Source organism: Suncus etruscus, chromosome 3, assembly GCF_024139225.1.
Source record: "Suncus etruscus isolate mSunEtr1 chromosome 3, mSunEtr1.pri.cur, whole genome shotgun sequence".
Taxonomy (NCBI): domain Eukaryota; kingdom Metazoa; phylum Chordata; class Mammalia; order Eulipotyphla; family Soricidae; genus Suncus; species Suncus etruscus.
In genome coordinates, this window is record NC_064850.1 from 136,676,484 (window position 1) to 136,694,415 (window position 17,932).

General features: G+C 36.0%; 1 protein-coding gene and 1 non-coding gene across 3 annotated transcripts in view; one reads left to right on the plus strand and one right to left on the minus strand.

Moving 5' to 3' along the window:
* The window catches only part of PIEZO2 (piezo type mechanosensitive ion channel component 2), a 441,513-nt gene that overhangs the window by 260,384 nt on the left and 163,197 nt on the right, over positions 1–17,932 (minus strand). The window lies entirely within an intron of this gene.
* LOC126004999 (small nucleolar RNA snR60/Z15/Z230/Z193/J17) lies at positions 123–205 on the plus strand. Its single transcript, XR_007494187.1, has one exon. It is a non-coding gene; the product is annotated as a small nucleolar RNA snR60/Z15/Z230/Z193/J17 (small nucleolar RNA).

Sequence of the window (17,932 nt, forward strand, 5' to 3'; positions counted from 1 at the left end):
CAAAGACAACTATCCTCTTCTACAATCAAAAGAAACTTCATCTAGGATGTTCAATAAAGTTTGACACAATTTGGAAGAAGGTCTAAAGGCTAGAATGTGTATATTTCATTCAATAAATATCTTGAGTACAATGCTGATCACATAGTTCAGCTGATAAGTAGTGATGAGCACAAAATTAGTCTTTTGCTCTTAGTTGATGTATCTGGCTACCACCATCTGAAGAAATGCTTGATCTTTGATTACACTCAAAATGGGTGGTTTTAAAGGGGTAGTGTCAGGAGGTGCATGGTGATGGTGGTGGGGTCACAAGCCATCAGGTGCCAAGGATTGAACCTGGACCAGAGCATGTGATTGTTTACCTGATTGGCTTTTGAGGTGTTTTGGGCAGTAGCACAATCATTGTTTTCTGAGGCCCTTCAACCAGGCCAGTACTCATAAACCTTTATTTTTAAAACATAGGAAAGAAAAAAAAAGAAAAAAAAGGAATATCTTGAATTTAAAAATGTGTAAAAGCTAGTAGCTTCTTCACTAAGGGGAGGTTAGAAACGTAATGAATATTTGTTGAGCCCCCATTTTATTGTTAAGGATAGCAACTAAATTTAGTAATTTTTAAATGGGGTTATTACTAGACTTTAAATAGAATAAAATTGTAACTAAGATATATTTTAAAATTAAATACTACTAATTGAGGGAGTTACTAAAGTTGACCACTTATTGTCTAAAATCAGCATTGTGTGACATCAAGAAAGTTGCTCTTAATTATTCTCAGCTGCTTTTTCCATAAAGTAAAAAGGAATGTTTTTACTTGTAAACCTTCATGTTCACTACCCATCAATTAACCATAAAAGCCTATGTATGTAACTATAAAGTTTCAGGAACATTGCAAATCGTGTAGGTATTAACTGAATTATGATTCATTCTACCGTTTGTTCCTTTTAAAGGTCTATATAATATATAAGCATATATCTATCAACAATTTTAGTAGGTTCTAAAATTAAATATATCCATTGAAGTTTTATGTATTACACATGTATTCATTCGATTCCTGTTTAACCCCACTGTTAGATCACTTTGTATATACCTTTATGTTATATATAATCAATGTTAGTATATCCTATTCCAAACGTCTTCAGATTATCTTCTGTAAGAGTGTGAGAGAGAGGGAGAGAGAAAGAGAGAGAGAGAGAATGAGAGAGAGAAAGAGAGAGAATGAGAGAGAGAGAGAGAAACAAACACACAAAGACACAAAGACAAGGAAAGATATCACTACAGGACAATAGAGATGGGCCAAAGCGGTAGAACAAAGACGAGGTGTTTGCCTTGCACACTGCTGATCAAAGACGGACTGCGGTTCGATCTCTAGGCATCCCATATGGTCCCCCAAGCCAAGAGCGATTTCTGAGTGCACAGCCAGGAGTAACCTCTGAGCGTCACCAGGTGTGACCCAAAAACCAAAAATAAATAAATAAATAAGTAAATAAAAGGCAATAGAGATGAGGGCCAGAAGGACTGGATTATGATATGAAGCTCACCACAAAGAGTGGTAATACAGTTAGAGAAATGACTACACTAAGAACTACCATGACAAAGTTGAATGAATGAGAGAAGTAAAATGCCTGTCTCAGATATAGGCAGGGGGTGGGGGAAGAGGGAGAAAGGGGGTATTGGTGGTTCTAATTTACACTAGTGAAGGAGGGTGTTGTTTCTATAACTGAAGTCCAACTACAAACATGTTTGTAATCATGGTGCTTAAATAAAGATCTTAATAATAAAATAACATAAAATAACAACTGCTTCCTTTCAGAAGACAGTCAATTAATAAACTGTCGGTGGCCAGGACAAGCATGGCTAGTCAGAAAAAAAAGAATAAAAAGAAAAAAAAAGAGATTTCTACAAATAGAAGGCATCTTTTATCTTCGTAAAAGAAATAAAATGTTTCCTGTTAACACACATTAATAAACAGTATGGTTTATGATGATCACAAATAGTCCAGAGATAAGCTAGTTGTTCTTCTGAATTGGTTCACTTATGCTATACCCATATTTTAAAATTATTATTGAATTATGAACATGAAAATGACATTAATTTCTAAGTTGAACCTTAAAAAACTGGGGATAGCTGACTATTTTTGGCCATAAAATAAATTCAAATTACTCTACATACTATAATCCTAACATAATCTTTTTGTAAAATTACTCTCTTAAGAGGGGAAAGGAAAATATTTGATGCAGAGGAGAGGGCATTGGGGAAGGCAGGAGAGAAACTATGGTCAGTGATGGTGGAAAATGTTCACTGACGAAGGGATGGGTGCTGGACATTATATGACTGAAACTCAATCATGAACAACTTTGTAACTATGCATTTAATAATTGATTCAATTAAATAATTTATTTATTTAAAAAGATTAAATTCAAAAAGTCTCAAAATTAGTATAACAAGTTTTTGGAAGAAAAATTTAATAAAATTTAACTATTTGTAGAATTACAAATTATAATCTGTAACTATACTATAAATAGTAGAAAGTAATCCCACTTTCAAAGAATATCTTTTTTTTTATAATTACTGGGTTTCTGGGAGCATTTTATAGTATCTGTAGCATAAAGCAAACCAAAATACCAATGCTAAAATTGTTGTGCTTAATCCTCTATTTCTGAGATTATTGATTCTGTATTTGGCATAGGAAACCTCAGGCTAGTTATGTCAGGAATAAAACAATTTTTTTCTTGTTACTAGTTATTGTATTAAGAAAGATCAATAAAAAACTTAAGCTGTATAGGAAATAAAACTAGAGTAAAAGGGCTAGTTGAACTTTAGGCAAAATAAAAATTGCTTTTGAGAATAGGTGTCTAATGAAAAGGATAGTTCTGAAAGTAGAGAATCATGAATAAATCCTCCCAAGTATATCTATCCTTCAGGGTCTTCATTGGAAGCAATGACATTAATATAAATGAAAACTTCAAAGACCAGAAAACAGTTTACATGTTATAAGCTGCTGGTAATCAGCAGTACATACTTTTCCTAGAAACAGTTGTTTATATTATGTATTTTCCACAGTTGTGGGCCTAGATAATACCAAGAGTTCCTATTGGGCTAAAAACAAGCTTGCTTTTATAGTTTATGAAATTAATGCACAGTTTGATGGTTGCTATGTGGTGTTGCTGGGATGTTAGCATGCATATACATAGGTTTTCATAGTCAACTTCACCAGTGCTAACCCAGGCAAAACATTACCCAGGTGACCGAGATGGGCCAAGCAGAGTGGTGGAAACTCTGTTTCTCAAGGCTACCTTCTTCACTACCCACTTCTCTCAAGTCTCCACAAAACAATGTATTTTAAAGACTGATAAAAAGCTTCTAGGGAAAAACTGTGGATGTGATTGAAGTTTCTAGTTTCAGCTTGAAGTTTCAGCCCAATATGAAACTCAAATTGCCTTTTGGAAAACTTACCATATGGATGCTTTTTAATCTGGACCACTGCTTGTTTTCAACCTCTAAATAGCTCCCAAATAAATTTAAATAGGTGAAAAGTGGGCTTAAATTCCCAGATCATTTCACTAATTTCTTTAATAATATCTTCTCTCATGTCCCTTCTTCTAGTGTCCTTTCCCCAGATGGATGGGCCTTTTGTTTCTAAGCACTATGGTTCACTATTTTGTTTCCCTTTTAGATTCAGAACCTTGATGCAAAAAATTAACAAATATTTCAATCTATCTCTAATTTTGCCACTTTACAACTCATGCCATCATTAATAACCTCTCTTGATTACATCCAACCATTTGAAAATATGTCTGGACAGCTATTACATACCAGGCATTATATTTAACCTGGTGGCTAACACACCTTAATTTGTAGTTCCATTTACATTTTATAGTGCAGTATAAAAAAGATGCAATAAAATTATATTAGAAAAAGCTACAGCAAGATTTTAAGAGGTTAAAAAATAGGCAGGCTACTTAAAATTGGAAGGGAAAGGGCCTTTCATCAAACAGGAAAGTGGGTGAAAGAGCAAGCAGGAAGTGGGGGGAAAGAGCCTCCAATCAAGGGATCTACAAGTGAAAAACTAGAGCAGTAATTATGCAAGTTTGCTGAATACATATCAAAATAACAAACTGTGTACTCAGAGACAAAAGTAAACATTAAAAAGTGAAGAGGGGTGAGTCACTCTCACATATTTTTGTTTAGCTTTATGGTCCCCCAAGCCAGGAGCGACTTCTGAGCGCATAGCCAGGAGTAACCCTTGAGAGTCACCGGGTGTGGCCCAAAAACCAAAAAAAAAAAAAAAAAAACCAAAAAATATATATATAGTTCAGACAATATGATTATAATAGTATATATACAAATATAATTATATAATAATATAAAGCTAAGATATTGATGTACACACTTACTTCCTCTTGCCAAGACCCTCTTCATTGTCTGTGTGTCACCTATGCTCCTATTATTACTCCACCCCACCTCTCCTACCTCTGATCAGAAACTCTGTAACTCAAAGACAAGGCTGTGTCATTGTTCAATACTGTCTAGTTCCTTGTTTTGTCTCTAGGTATCATAACTGAGTAAAATTATCTAGTATTTGCTGCTCTTCTCCCTCTGACTTACTTTCCTTAACGCTTTTTAGATCTTTACCAATTTACAGGAAATATACATAATCTGTTTTTCTTTTGCTTACATTCGATGTTAATAATTTCAACTTCTTAAACATTCCTTTTAATTATGTATGCTTTATCTTTTTCTCAATATTCTAGTCAAGTATAAATTTGATGTGGAATATCATTTTATTTCTAGAATTAATGTTAAAGAAATGAAGGTTTTCACGTTTGTGCTTTTCCTACTTCCTTGCCTTTCAACTTGTTCTAGAATGCATCTAATGAAGGCACCCTGCTCCATATACCACATACTTTATGCCAGGGAAACATTCAATTTCGTCATCTATTTGACATGATGGAATTACACTGCTTCTCTATGCACACGCATCTGAAAGAAATTCATGCACACTTCATCTGACCACCCCTGATTAAGCACACAATTTCTGTGTAAAGAACCTTTCCTGAATACTAATTTAGGTGAACTGATGACATGAGGTAACTATTTCAAAAATTAAAATAAAATAAACCCTGCCTATTAAGGTCACTTGTGACTTCATTAACTGTTAAATGCCACCATCAAGATTCTATTAAACTGTTTTTATAAGGAAAGTTATTGAGCACTTATCGACAACTTGTTATGTTCTAAGTCCTCCAGCAGGACAAACTACTGTAATTTCCCAGTTCAAAAGTGAGAAGCAGCCAATATGCCTCCAGGTCTGAGGGAGAGGTTCAGCTTCTTAGTGAGGGAGTGGACATGGTCAGAGCAGATGTCAAGCACTGTAGATCCCAGTGCCCTTAAGTCCTAAGAGACTTGTAGTGCTTGGATTCCCACAAAAAGTATAAAAAGGAACTAATGTAATTCCACCACACTAATCACCAAAAAATATTTTTAATTTCCACATTTAAATTACAGAAAGTATTTGCTTATATTTAAGGAAAATCATAAATTTCAATAGGTAATTTGAGTTTTCTGCAATCAACATAAAATGAAGAACTGTAGACATTATATAATTATATGTATATGTATATATGTGTGTGTATGTAAATACACGTATACATGCCCCAAATTACTTTTGGCAAATGCATTATACTATTGATCATTTTCTTTTTTAAAGTATATGATTGGCTTATTGGATATAACAAACACAACCTAAACCTAAAAAACAAAACAAAACAAAAAAAAAACAAACAAAAGAAAAAAGCAAGGCAGCAAGCCAGCGAGGTGGGTCCCTTGGTGGAGCTTGAAGGTACCCTGGGCTTTCCCCCATTCCCCACTTGGCTCCTTAGGGAGGGTCTGGGCGGAGCTCTGAACTTCTGGCCTCCCAGCTTCTTGAAGGATCTCTTTCCTTCCTGGGAGCATGGGGTTCAGCAGGCCTCTGCCATGCCAGAGGCCTTCTTAACCAGGCCTGGGGGGGGGTGCGGGACTTGGGTGACCCCAGCATCCCTCTACCGCCTTGCTCCAGATCTCCAGGGCTTCCCCGGGCCACATGCCTGGGTAAGCCAGCGAGTTGGCGGAACTTCGGCTCCTTAGGGAGGGTCTGGGCTGGGCTCTGAACTTCCGGCCTCCCAGCTTTTTGAAGCAGTCACTGGTAATCTCTTACCAGTCTATATTTTCAAGATACATTAATAGTACAAGATACATTAATAGTACTGACTATCATTGAATTATGCTTTTATGTATGCAGAATGTCCATTTTGTACTCTGCTCTTTCTCACACCCCTACAAAAGATAGTTTTTCTCTTTAACTTTCTCACCCCCTATCATCATTACTCTACATTTAACCATTTTAACTTAAGTACTGTAGAGTCCTAAGTCACTGACCAAAGTGGTGCCCTGGAGATAACACCCCCCCCACTATTCCAAAAGGCATAAAAAAGGACACGTATGTCTTTTCAACATTTTGTGTGTGTTTTCTTTGATCTTGCTGAATATTTTCTTATATAGTGACAATAAACCCCCCTTTTTTATCTTTTCTTCTCTCTGTGAATTGTTCAATAGGGAATTTGGTGAAAGAGTCCCTCAGTTTAATGCTTATGTTTGAACCAAGTCATGGGAATTGTTGGATGTGTTCTTACGCCTCCATATACTCTGATAACGCTACGTGGCTTTATTTCTTGTTTGCATAGGCACATTAAAACGGGAAAATACTATACATACAAATAAGTTCTTATCTAATAGAGATGGGAACACACATCTTGTAGTGCAATGGGACCTTACACCCTGAACATTGACATTAAGACCTGGCACAGGCCTCAGAAGAATGGGCATTCTCCATTCACTCCTGATCTAGGGAAGACATCTACGAAACATCCAAGGTTGTCTATAACATCACCTGGAGGCAATCCTCTACCAGGGAAGACCCTACCGCTGCTCTTACATTGATCTACTCAAAAGAGACTTTCCTTAACACTGAGAATACTTAACAACAACAATGACCTGCTTACTGGACAGGGCTTTCTGTATTGCCCCTTAATTGTGAGGTGAAACTAGAGGATACTCTACACCAGCCTGACTTCAATGTAGGATGTGCAAATTCCAGGATCTTTAATACAGAAACCTGATGCCAACAATAGAGACTGTGTGAAAAATAAAACTGTATTGGCACTACAGACAATGACTTGGATTGAATAAACTAGTTTGCCTGGAGCCTAGAGTTCAGGGGTAGGATCTCCTTATATTTAGACCAAGGCTTTTCCTTTCCATGTCCCCCATATTTTGGTGGACCTATGCAAACAATATTTGTCACTCTAACACCGTTTTTACTGTGCTGTTTTGACTCTAACCCTTAAAAAAAACAACCTCTTAAACTTTTTGATATTAACTTAAACTAATATGCATGTGCATGAAAATATAAAAAAATACTATGCGTTCAATTTTTAAGGAGTCACATAAATCTCATGGCTTTAGATTGCTTTGTGTACTGCTAAGAAATGTTATAATGTACTACAATCTGGGGACTTGTGGACAAAGTAATTGTACATGGGTTCTGCCTTATTTTTCTTAATGTTCTTCGACTGTAAGTTCAATATTTAGGCGTCAGCAAGGGGATTTCTTCTGAGAACTCTGTTTATGGGTGATTGTCCTTCCACTGTAACTTTACCTTGTCCTCTGCATCATCATTCTCATAATTAAAAATAAAAAATTAATAAAAAAGAAGAAAAAGCTTCATTTATGTTAAACTTTAATCCTATAAAGATCTGATTCAATAATAGTATTTTACTGTTTCTGTCCTATAGGCCCATTCTTTAACTTTTTCTTATCCATGTTTAAAAAATGAAAAAGTCCATTTTCTTGAATAGTTCTCTCTCCAAACTACATGCACCAGGCATATTGAAAGCCTTTATAAATCTTAATTCATTTTATTAAAATATTATATATATTCTATAACATAGAGACTGCTACTATAACAATTTTACAGATACAGGAATTGAGGCCACAGAAAAGTTAACCAACTGCTTTGATCACAATTCACTATGTACTGAGGATTATAATGAAAGTCACTGACTCTAATGTCATCTAGCAGCTAATATTTTGGTCTTTACTAATTCCAAAAAACTTAGCACCACTGTAAACATGAGTCTACAATATTATAAAGAACTGAGGAGAATATCATGATGTAGGTTTTGATTTTTCCTTTGGGTGCAATAGGATGCAAAAACCTTTCAAAAGAAAATGATCCAATGATATCACCAGAATTCTTCAATTGTTTAATCTGTAGTAGACTAAGAAGAAGCAAAGCTAGATAACTGCTTGCAAATATTTTGATGCTGTTATTCATAAGACAAGTTAGGTATACTCAGAGGGCAGACTTAGAAGCTAAGGGCTAAATTGACAACAGATATTGTTTTACTTTCCTCCAATTGGACAACTGGTCTTCATTATCTGAGGAAGAACTCTGTTAATGGTGATATAGCTAAAATTCAGTGCAAAAGTAGAGAGGGCAATACAGGAACTCTGGGAAGTTTTCAGTCTATGAATATATAGGGATTTAATGAACATAAAGAAACTTTTTGAATTAGAACTATGAACAAATATTTGCATCAATAAAGGCAAATTGTATTCAAAAAGGAAAGATACTGGGATTGTTAATTCAAAAAACTAGATTTCTTTAATCTATTGTCTGTAAAATACACTCCATCTCCAGCTCCTGGTAGCCACCATTCATTACCTTGGAAGTTGGCATATGGCACTAATGACAGTCATTTCCAGTAACAACCATTTGACAAATGTGAGACGTTTTCTTCCTGAACTTGAAATAAATGACCAGTGCTTAGTACAATCCATTTTCCTATCACTTTTGAGGAAAGATTTGGCAATGAGTCATAAAAGGACGAGATTTACTTAAAATGGTGCTCTTAAAAACTGGCTTTTACAATACACCTCATTCCTAATTTGTATAATTATGAAGAACCTAGACTCTGTAGAAACCAAATTCCACTTTTTTTTGGGGGGGGACACCTGGCATTGCTCAGGGGTTATTCCTGGCTGTCTGCTCAGAAATAGCTCCTGGCAGGCATGGGGGACCATATGGGACACCGGGATTCGAACCAACCACCTTTGGTCCTGGATTGGCTGCTTGCAAGGCAAACACTGCTGTGCTATCTCTCCGGGCCCATTCCATTTTTTTTTTAAAGCAAAGAGTTTTTATTGAAAGAAATTTAGGGAAGTGCTAGGTAGGAAGAGAGAGAGAGAGAGAGAGAGAGAGAGAGAGAGAGAGAGAGAGAGAGAGAGAGAGAGAGAGAGAGAGAGAGAACACTTTTTTAGAATGGGGAAATTCTGATCCCTTTTCAGAGTAATTTAAGTGGAGTTCTATTGAGGTGACTTTGAATACTTTAAATTTATAACTGCCTTCTCAATAGTCTTCTGAATATAAAAATTCTGCACTAGAACCAGAGCAATTTACAATAATGAGGGCATATGCCTTACAATCAGCTCACCTGGATTCAATCCCACATCCTATATGGTTTCCCAAATTTGCCAGGTGTAATTCCTGATTGGAGAGCTGGACATAACCTCTGAGCACTGCACGGTGTGGCCAAATTCCCTCAAATTTGTGTCCCTCCCTCTTGTTACACAAATTCTTCTCCTTAAGATCTTGATTTACTTCCCTTTAAAATATTTTTCAGATCAGAGTTGGGAAATTGCAATGTCACCATCCCCTCCCCCCTTTAAAGAGCAATATGAACTTTATAGGTCATATACTTCATTGGGTTTATAAAGGTGGAGTTAGCTCTGGAATGTCTGCTAGAAGTCTTCTTATTGAAGCACTTACTAAAGTAACATTTTAACATGTTCTTCAAAAATTACCAAATAGAGAGAAAGAAAAAGATGGTTTCCGTTTCATAGAAGAAGGTCCCATTAGCAGTGAGAGTATAACCAGTTTTCAGTATCTGCTACTGATATAAAATTCTTCCATCACTGTGCCTTTATTTATACTGCTGATATACTGCTGGCTGGCTAAACCTCTGGCCAGCCCCAAATCTGGCAGCTACATTGAAAAGTTGTTTATTTTAAAAACTAATGTATCTAGTGCTATAATTTTAGTTTCTGGATATGGAAAGGAAACAGTCAAATGCCATTACCACTGGCCAGACAAACAAAACCTCAACTCAATGAAAAACTCTTTGCCAGCGATAAGAAAAAGCAAGGTTATACTGGGTTTTGTCTTCACTATTGTGTGGACAGACAACAGCAATCCTATAAGTTGTGCAGCTGGTCTGGCACAAAGCTTGTCTGTAACCGACAAGGTCTCTCCAGCTCTGTTGAATGGTGCTAAGAGTCACCTCAGGTATTTCCTTCCTTGCAGAATTCACTAGATTTTTCCCCTTATACCATAGAAGACATGAGCAATTTTAAAACCCTTTTAGAGTATTTCCTTTAGTCACTCAAGATAGACAACCCAATTTACTGTTAGTAAATTTACTGCTAGTTAGTTTAGAAATAGTTGACTATATCTTAAAATATAAAAAGAGATGGAACACAATTTGATATATGGAAGTTTTACCTATGTATTTTTCTATATACCTATGGTTCAGGGTCTGATAACAAGGTCTTTAATCCATTTGAATTTGACTTTTGTGCACAGTGTTACATGGAGGAATGAGTTTTCTTTTTGCATGTGGCTGACCAAATGTCTGAACCCCACTTGTAGAGTTTTTCCTTGCTCCAATTTGCATTTCTTGCCCCTTTCTCAAAGATTAATTGATTATATGTCTGGGGAACATTCTCTGAATACTCAAGTTTATTCCATTGATCTGAAGCTCTGTCTTTATTCAAATTCCATGTTTATTGAATGACTATTGTTTCGTAATACTATTTAACATTGATGAAAGTTATGCCTCCCATATTGTATTGTCTAAGGGTTGCTTTGGCTAATTATGAGTGTTTAATGCCCCAATAAATTTCAGGATTGTTTGATACACTTCTTTGAAGAATGTCAGAGGTGTACTTAGCAGAATTACATTAAATCTGTGCCATGTTTTGGGGAATTTTGCCATTTTAATGATGTTAATTCCCCCAAACCATGAACAGGGCATGTGTCTCCATTTCCTTGAATCCTCATTTATTTCTTTTTTTTTTTCTCATTTATTTCTTAAAGCAGTATTTTGTAATTTTTTGGTATGGGTAACTCACCTCAGTTGTTAAGTTGATTCCAAGGTATTTGACTTTCCGTGGCACTATTGTTAATGGTATTGTTTTTTAATATCCATTTATTATCTATTATTATTTGTTTATAAGAAGGCCATCGCTTTTTCCTGTTAATTTTGTAGCCTGTTACATTGTTATATGAATCTATTGTTTTTAAAATATTTTTGATAGATTCATAAGGATTTTCTAAATATGGTATCATGCCATATATAAACAATGAGAGCTTGACTTCTTTTATTCTATCTCTATACCCTTAGTATCTTTTTTCTTGCCTGATTGCTATCGCAAGTATTTCCATACTATGTAAAATAAGAGTGATGAGAGAGGGCAGTCTTGTTTTATATCAGATTTTAGAGGAAAAGCTTATAGTTTGTCTCAATTGAGTATAATATCTGCCATGGGCTTGTTGTAAATAGTCTTGATTATATTGAATATTTACTGCTATTGACATTGATCTGTCTACTTACTTTCACCATCCACCAACAGAGCATAAAGTAAATGAAGACAGGATCTTTAATGTCTATTAGAAGCAAACTGTTATGCACCTACAAAATGAGAGCTTTTCATAAAAATTTAACAAATATCAAAATCATTATGTGATAATATGGGATTATAAATACTCTGAATTATTTTAAACTAAATTCCTTTCTTTGTGATATTTTATCTACTTTACTTTTTATTAATTTTATTGTGGCTGTGGCCAAAGTGAATTACAAATCTTTCAAAGTAAGATTTAAGATTTAAGTCACATAGTGACAGTGAATCAGGGATTCCTACAACCAGTGTTCTCCGCCCTCCTCTCCTGTTCCCAGCATGCATCCCATATCTCTCTCCTTAACCCCCCAGAATACTAGTGTAACTGGTCTCCACTTGTACATCTTACTGTAGATTGGGTATAGATTATGTTGGTGTTGACTTTGGCGTTGATATTCAGGTCTGATCGTTTTTTATTTCCATTAAATGTTCATGTGAGTGTCTGGACCTGGTACTATCCATCCCCCCCCCCCCAATTTATAAGGCTTAACAAGGTGATTCAAGTAATATGGTTCTGTTGGAGATATAAGAAAAGAAAAAGGGAAAGAAAAATAATTTAAAAAAAAAACAGAAACTAGCAGTAGTCCTTCTAGGTGTTTAGGTGTTATAAATATCTATTTAGAAGAGGAAAAGGAAAAAAGAAAAAGATAATAAAACAAAAAACAATAACAAACAAAAACAACAAAGCAATGACAACAAAAATAAAAACAATACAAAAGCAAACAAACAAAAAAACCAAAGCCAGCAACTATAAAAACAGACCAAAAAACAACAACAATGACAAAAAAAAAGTCAAAAAAAAAACCCAAACCAACAACTACATAAAAAGGTTTGTGCTACTTTTTTTTTTTTATTCCAAAGGCATGGTAAGTATTGGGAAATTAGAAAGGGAATTCCCTTGGCCTAAGAAATTTTGGGTTTCTCCGCACTTGAAGCGTAATCTCCTGAGAACCACTACAGGCTCTTCTGTACACACTCTTTTTCACAGCCCAAGTGTGGTGTACCCTAAGACCCACCCATTTCTGGGAGGGGTCTTAACCGGATAATAGGTGTGACCCTACCTGCAAGACCTCCCATTCCTGGGAGGGGTCGGGAAAAAGTTAGATAAGCCTGGGACGAAAGGGATTCGGCTTTTTTGCCCTTTTGCCGTTTCTCTCTTGGCCCGGCTTGGCTTCCTGGCTTTTGGATCTTTGGGCCGCATGGAGCCCAAAGGGAAGATGGCTTACAGGAGATAAGATGCAGGGCTAGCAAAATATAGCTGAATGCTTAAAAGGTTGACATAGGCCACACACCTGTGGTGGCTAGGGCATAAATAAAGATGATTCTTCCTGAAGCCTGTGTGTGAGTGATTTCACCTGGGCCTGGAACTCGCCGGCTGCATGGAGGTTGCAGAGCCATGTGGGCTGGATGGCATCATCCACCATCCAGCCCCATCGTTAATTATTTAATGCAACACCCAAGGTCTTTTTATGGTGCCAGGTAACTTTCTGCTCAGTTGCGGATGATATAATCAGGCCACTCTAACTAGAGATCTTGGTCCTTGGTCATAGGTTGAAGCCTACGTATAGTCTTTCTTTATAGGTTATAGTTCTAGAAGTTTTTTTTTCCATCACTGTAGTTGTAATCAGTCTTTTATAATTGGTGGTCTTGATTTTTGCACAGATCCTAGGACAAAACATGGATTAGAGTTTTTACATTATGATTCCAGAGGTTTTATTCCACAGTTGTCACAGTCAAACCTCTGGGATTGGAGATCTTGGTTTTTGTACAGATCCTAGGCCGAAGCCTAGGCTATGGTCATTTTTAGTGGTCTCACTGTAATAAGTCTGCCCAGTCTTGACTGTCAATGTCAGTCTTCGGTAGCTGGTAATCTTTGATTTTGCATAGGTCAAAGGGCGTTTATCTACTATATAAAACATTTTCAAAATTTACAATGGGAAATATAAAAGTAATCATTGTTACAATTTTAATATAACATTCTCAGTTAAGAGAATATTAAATAATATTTTTGAGATATGTATATAAAAGCAACCTGGATACTGCAATTAAGATATCCTTTAAATTCTGCAAAAAGAAACAGAAAGAACTCTCTGTTCAATCCTAAATAGATTAATGTAGTTTAAATGTTATGCTGTTTTGGTTTTTATTGTCTCCCATAGGCAATGAAGATGATATATATGACTATGATGCAAGAAATTGGAAATCAGTCATCAAATCTTGATCTACTTCTTTGTTTCTTAAAAGAAGTTTGGGAATCTTAAGAATGATTATCCTTTCAAAATTAAGGAAGATGATCTAGAATGTGCTTTAGTGGTAAATCACATGCCTTCCATATTCGTCCTACGTTAGCTGCATGCAAAGCAAATGTCTTAAAAGCTGTGCAATTTCTCTGGCCCCCGATATAAATACTATAAAAATTTTAAAGACAGAAAAAAACTGTAGTGAGCCTATCATTTTCATAAATTTTGGAAAAGGACAGTGATGATAAGTGTGACATTATAATATTCTCCTGGTGAGCATGTAGCATAACAAAGTTCCTGGCAGGAATAGAACATTGGTAAACTAGCTCTTCTCATTACTAATTCATGGACCTAGTTGTGAGGACCTTACTGAACTTAGTTATTCACAAAACAAGTACTCAAATTGGTTTTTTGTTGCATTTTCATTTCGCTTTCTGTGGCTATTGATTTTATTTTTCATTCTTAAGTTATAAGACAGTGTATAGGCTACCATGGTAGAAATTCAACGTCACAAAAATAAAACATGGTCATTTCTAGCTTCAATTTGACATTACCATAAAGGAGAAAGAAATTTGGTATTTAGAAAACTCAGTGAGAAAAGCTCATTATACTAAACTTCAATAAATGAGGGAGCTAAAAGGCACTGACCCCTTTCACCCCAATACCCTGAAGAAGGCATGAGTCACTGCACTATCAGGTGATGTTGAGGTGCAGGTTGTATATGTTGGATACATTCTCTGCAGATCTTCAACTCCTTCAAATAGAGGTGCCAAACTTCATACATGGCCAGAAAGTACCCAGCACTATCAATAGTGATCCTGATTATTACTGTTAAGAGTTTTTAATATTTCAAAATATAAATTAATCTTCTTTTGTTTCTCACTTTATCTGAAAATGAGTTAGCATATCAAGAATCTCATAAAACCATGATGCAGAATTGAATGTTTCAAATAAAACATACTGGACCATTATGTTTATTATACCTTTTATATCTTTATTATACTATTATCATTACTTATTTAAAGAAATTTCTATGTCTATTAGCTATGATAATCCAAAATTCCAGAGATTGTAACAGCACAATCCTATATTTATGATAAGTCAGATTTCCCAAGAGGGGAGAAAGAGAGGAAGTTCAGGGTTATCAGAGCCCAGGTCCAAAGTTTGTGAGACAGGATAGGGGCCAAGATGCTAGTTTTGCCCTCAGTGTCCTGGGTGTGAATTTCTGGCACCACAACTGTTTCCAAGAGCCCTACCAGAATTTATGTCTGAGTAAGTCCAGAGCCAGCTGGCTGGAGAATAACTAGCATCAGCACACACACATACACACACACACACACACACGAACAAAAACATAAAACAATAACCTGGTTCATTTATTAGTACCCTCATCATTATTTTACCTTTCATTTGTTTGCCATTCCCTGTGTCTCTGTCTTATCATCATCATCATAACCTTAATCCATACTTCAGTGCCTTGTGTCATCAGAGAACTATTTTTATACCAAAAGGGCATTTTTAGATAAGAGAAATTACAAAATGGCACAACCCCATAAAGGGCAACGTTAGGCCAGTAGCTAAGCCTCTATGAAGAAATAAAATGATTCCATCACTAGTTAGATCCAGCCTGTTAGAAAGTGCCATACTGGTATGTCAACCACAGTCAAGGCTTATCATAATTCTCACTCACTTCCACAGGTCATAGCTACAGCAGAGAACTGCCTTCCACCCACATTGTCATATCAACCTAAAGACTTGTCTAGGAAATGAAATGACCATATGCAGGGTATATACTGACTGGAGTCAATTTGGAACAAGAACAAAGGAATTATTACTTTAAAAAGGAATATAAAGATCCCTAGGGTCCTATAGCTACTAGGTGCTCTATAAAGAGGGATTATCACTACAACTTCTTCCTTCATAGATTTGAACTCAAGTTTCTTTCAATCAATAGCATGCTTTAGCACTGCACAGGAATCCAACCTAGCCTTGAAACTTGACTCATATTGCTATATAGCCATCACTGATTCAAACAAACTACTTCTGTGCAATCTGTAATGACATAATTGAAATAGGGTTTACATTTATTTAAATAGTATAGTTTTGATGGAATGAAAATATTTTAGTTAGCGGCACAACATATGTTTGAGGAAAATTTACAGAGGTCTCCTCTGCCCTGTATGTTTCCTCACTTACCTTTAAGAGCACCATTTCAGCAGTGAAAGAAGAGAAAGGGGGTGAGGGTATTCAAGTTTCAGTTCTGTACAATGGCACTTTTAACAAACCTGCCAGCTAGTCAAAAACTAAATAAGGTGGGTTGAAAAATCTTTACTACTGCCAGTTAATATTCACATAGCTCTGGGGGAGCAAGAACTTTCAATGATTCAGTATTTATAAATGCTACTGTTGTCCTCAACGTGTGTCTGAGATTCTTGACATACACTGAGGGCACTTGCCATAATTAGAGTATATAAGTTTTAAATGGGGAGCAGAGAAGTTAGGAAAACAAAATCAAGTACATATAAATGAGTTTTTGGTGGTCTTGAGTTTTAACAGGACTTGCATATGATTGGGAAACCTGATCTGTCTATACTGTTTTGTTTCAATTCTCCATGTATACCACAGAGAAAACATTTTAAATGCACAGCACTGTTAGCCAAGACTCTTTTCTTCATTTTTTTATTCAAAATGTTGCTCCTTGACTGAAACGATAAAAAAAAGGTAAACTTAAAATATCAAATATCAAAATAGCTCAATTTGTGTTTATAACTCTGATTGGTGTAATCTAAACCCAAAATGCTCACAATAACACGAGTAAGGTGAAGTCAACCCAAACTTAAGTCAGTGTTTCCATTACCCACACTAACAGACTTTTTAGGAGTTTATATAACTTGATCATTAAAAACTGCTCTAGGCTGAAAACCTGGTCTATGTCAATCTTGGACTAAACTAGCTTGCAAGGATCTGGTTTGTTTGTTCATCTCTTATATCCTTTTCAAGAATGTATCATTTAAAATGCTATACATAAAACTGAACCAAGAATCTCTCTAACTCCTGAAGAGCCAATGTTGTTATATGCATGACTCATTTTTCAGAAGAATTTATTATTTTGTAATTCTCTTTCAAGGTAAATATGACTGGAAGTAAAGAATTCAGAGTTCTTTTCTAACTCAATCTTAAGCATTTCCGTTGTGTTGATCATCCAAAATATTGGAATTCAGAAATGACTTGCAGAAATAAATATCATATTACAATCTAACTTGGTAGAAATAAAGTGCACTTTTGTGATATCTATTAGAAAGGTAATAGAATAGAAATGTAATATGGAAACAGAAGCCAGTACCTGAAATTTTGACAGATTGATGCTATATTGCAGTGAAGATTAACAGACAAGAATATTTTTGCAAAAAATCAAAATATTGGGGCCGGAGCAGTGGTACAAGGCGTAAGGCATCTGCCTTGCTTGCGCTAGCCAAGGATGGACCGCAGTTAGATCCCCAGCGTCCCATATGGTCCCCCAAGCCAGGGGCAATTTCTGAGCGCATAGCCAGGTGTGACCCCTGAGCGTCACCGGGTATGGCCCACCCCACCCACCCCCAAATCAAAACATGTCTGAGCTACATAGGTATGGAAAGGCTATACACTTAAGAGTCCCAATAAGTAGCTTTGGAGAGGTACACTTAACTATTCATGACTGGGTTGAAGGAGAATGAGGAATACTAGTTAATCGGATGATTCTAGCCATGCCTATCCTGACTCAGAACTATGCAAACTTTTTGTATTTTTTGCTTGTTTGTTTGCTTTTGGGCCACACCCAGTGATGCTCAGGGGTTACTTCTGGCTATGTGAACCTAGGTCCACCCTGGGTCAGCTGCATGCAAGGCAAACTCCCTATCACTGTGTTACCACTCTGACCCCAGATT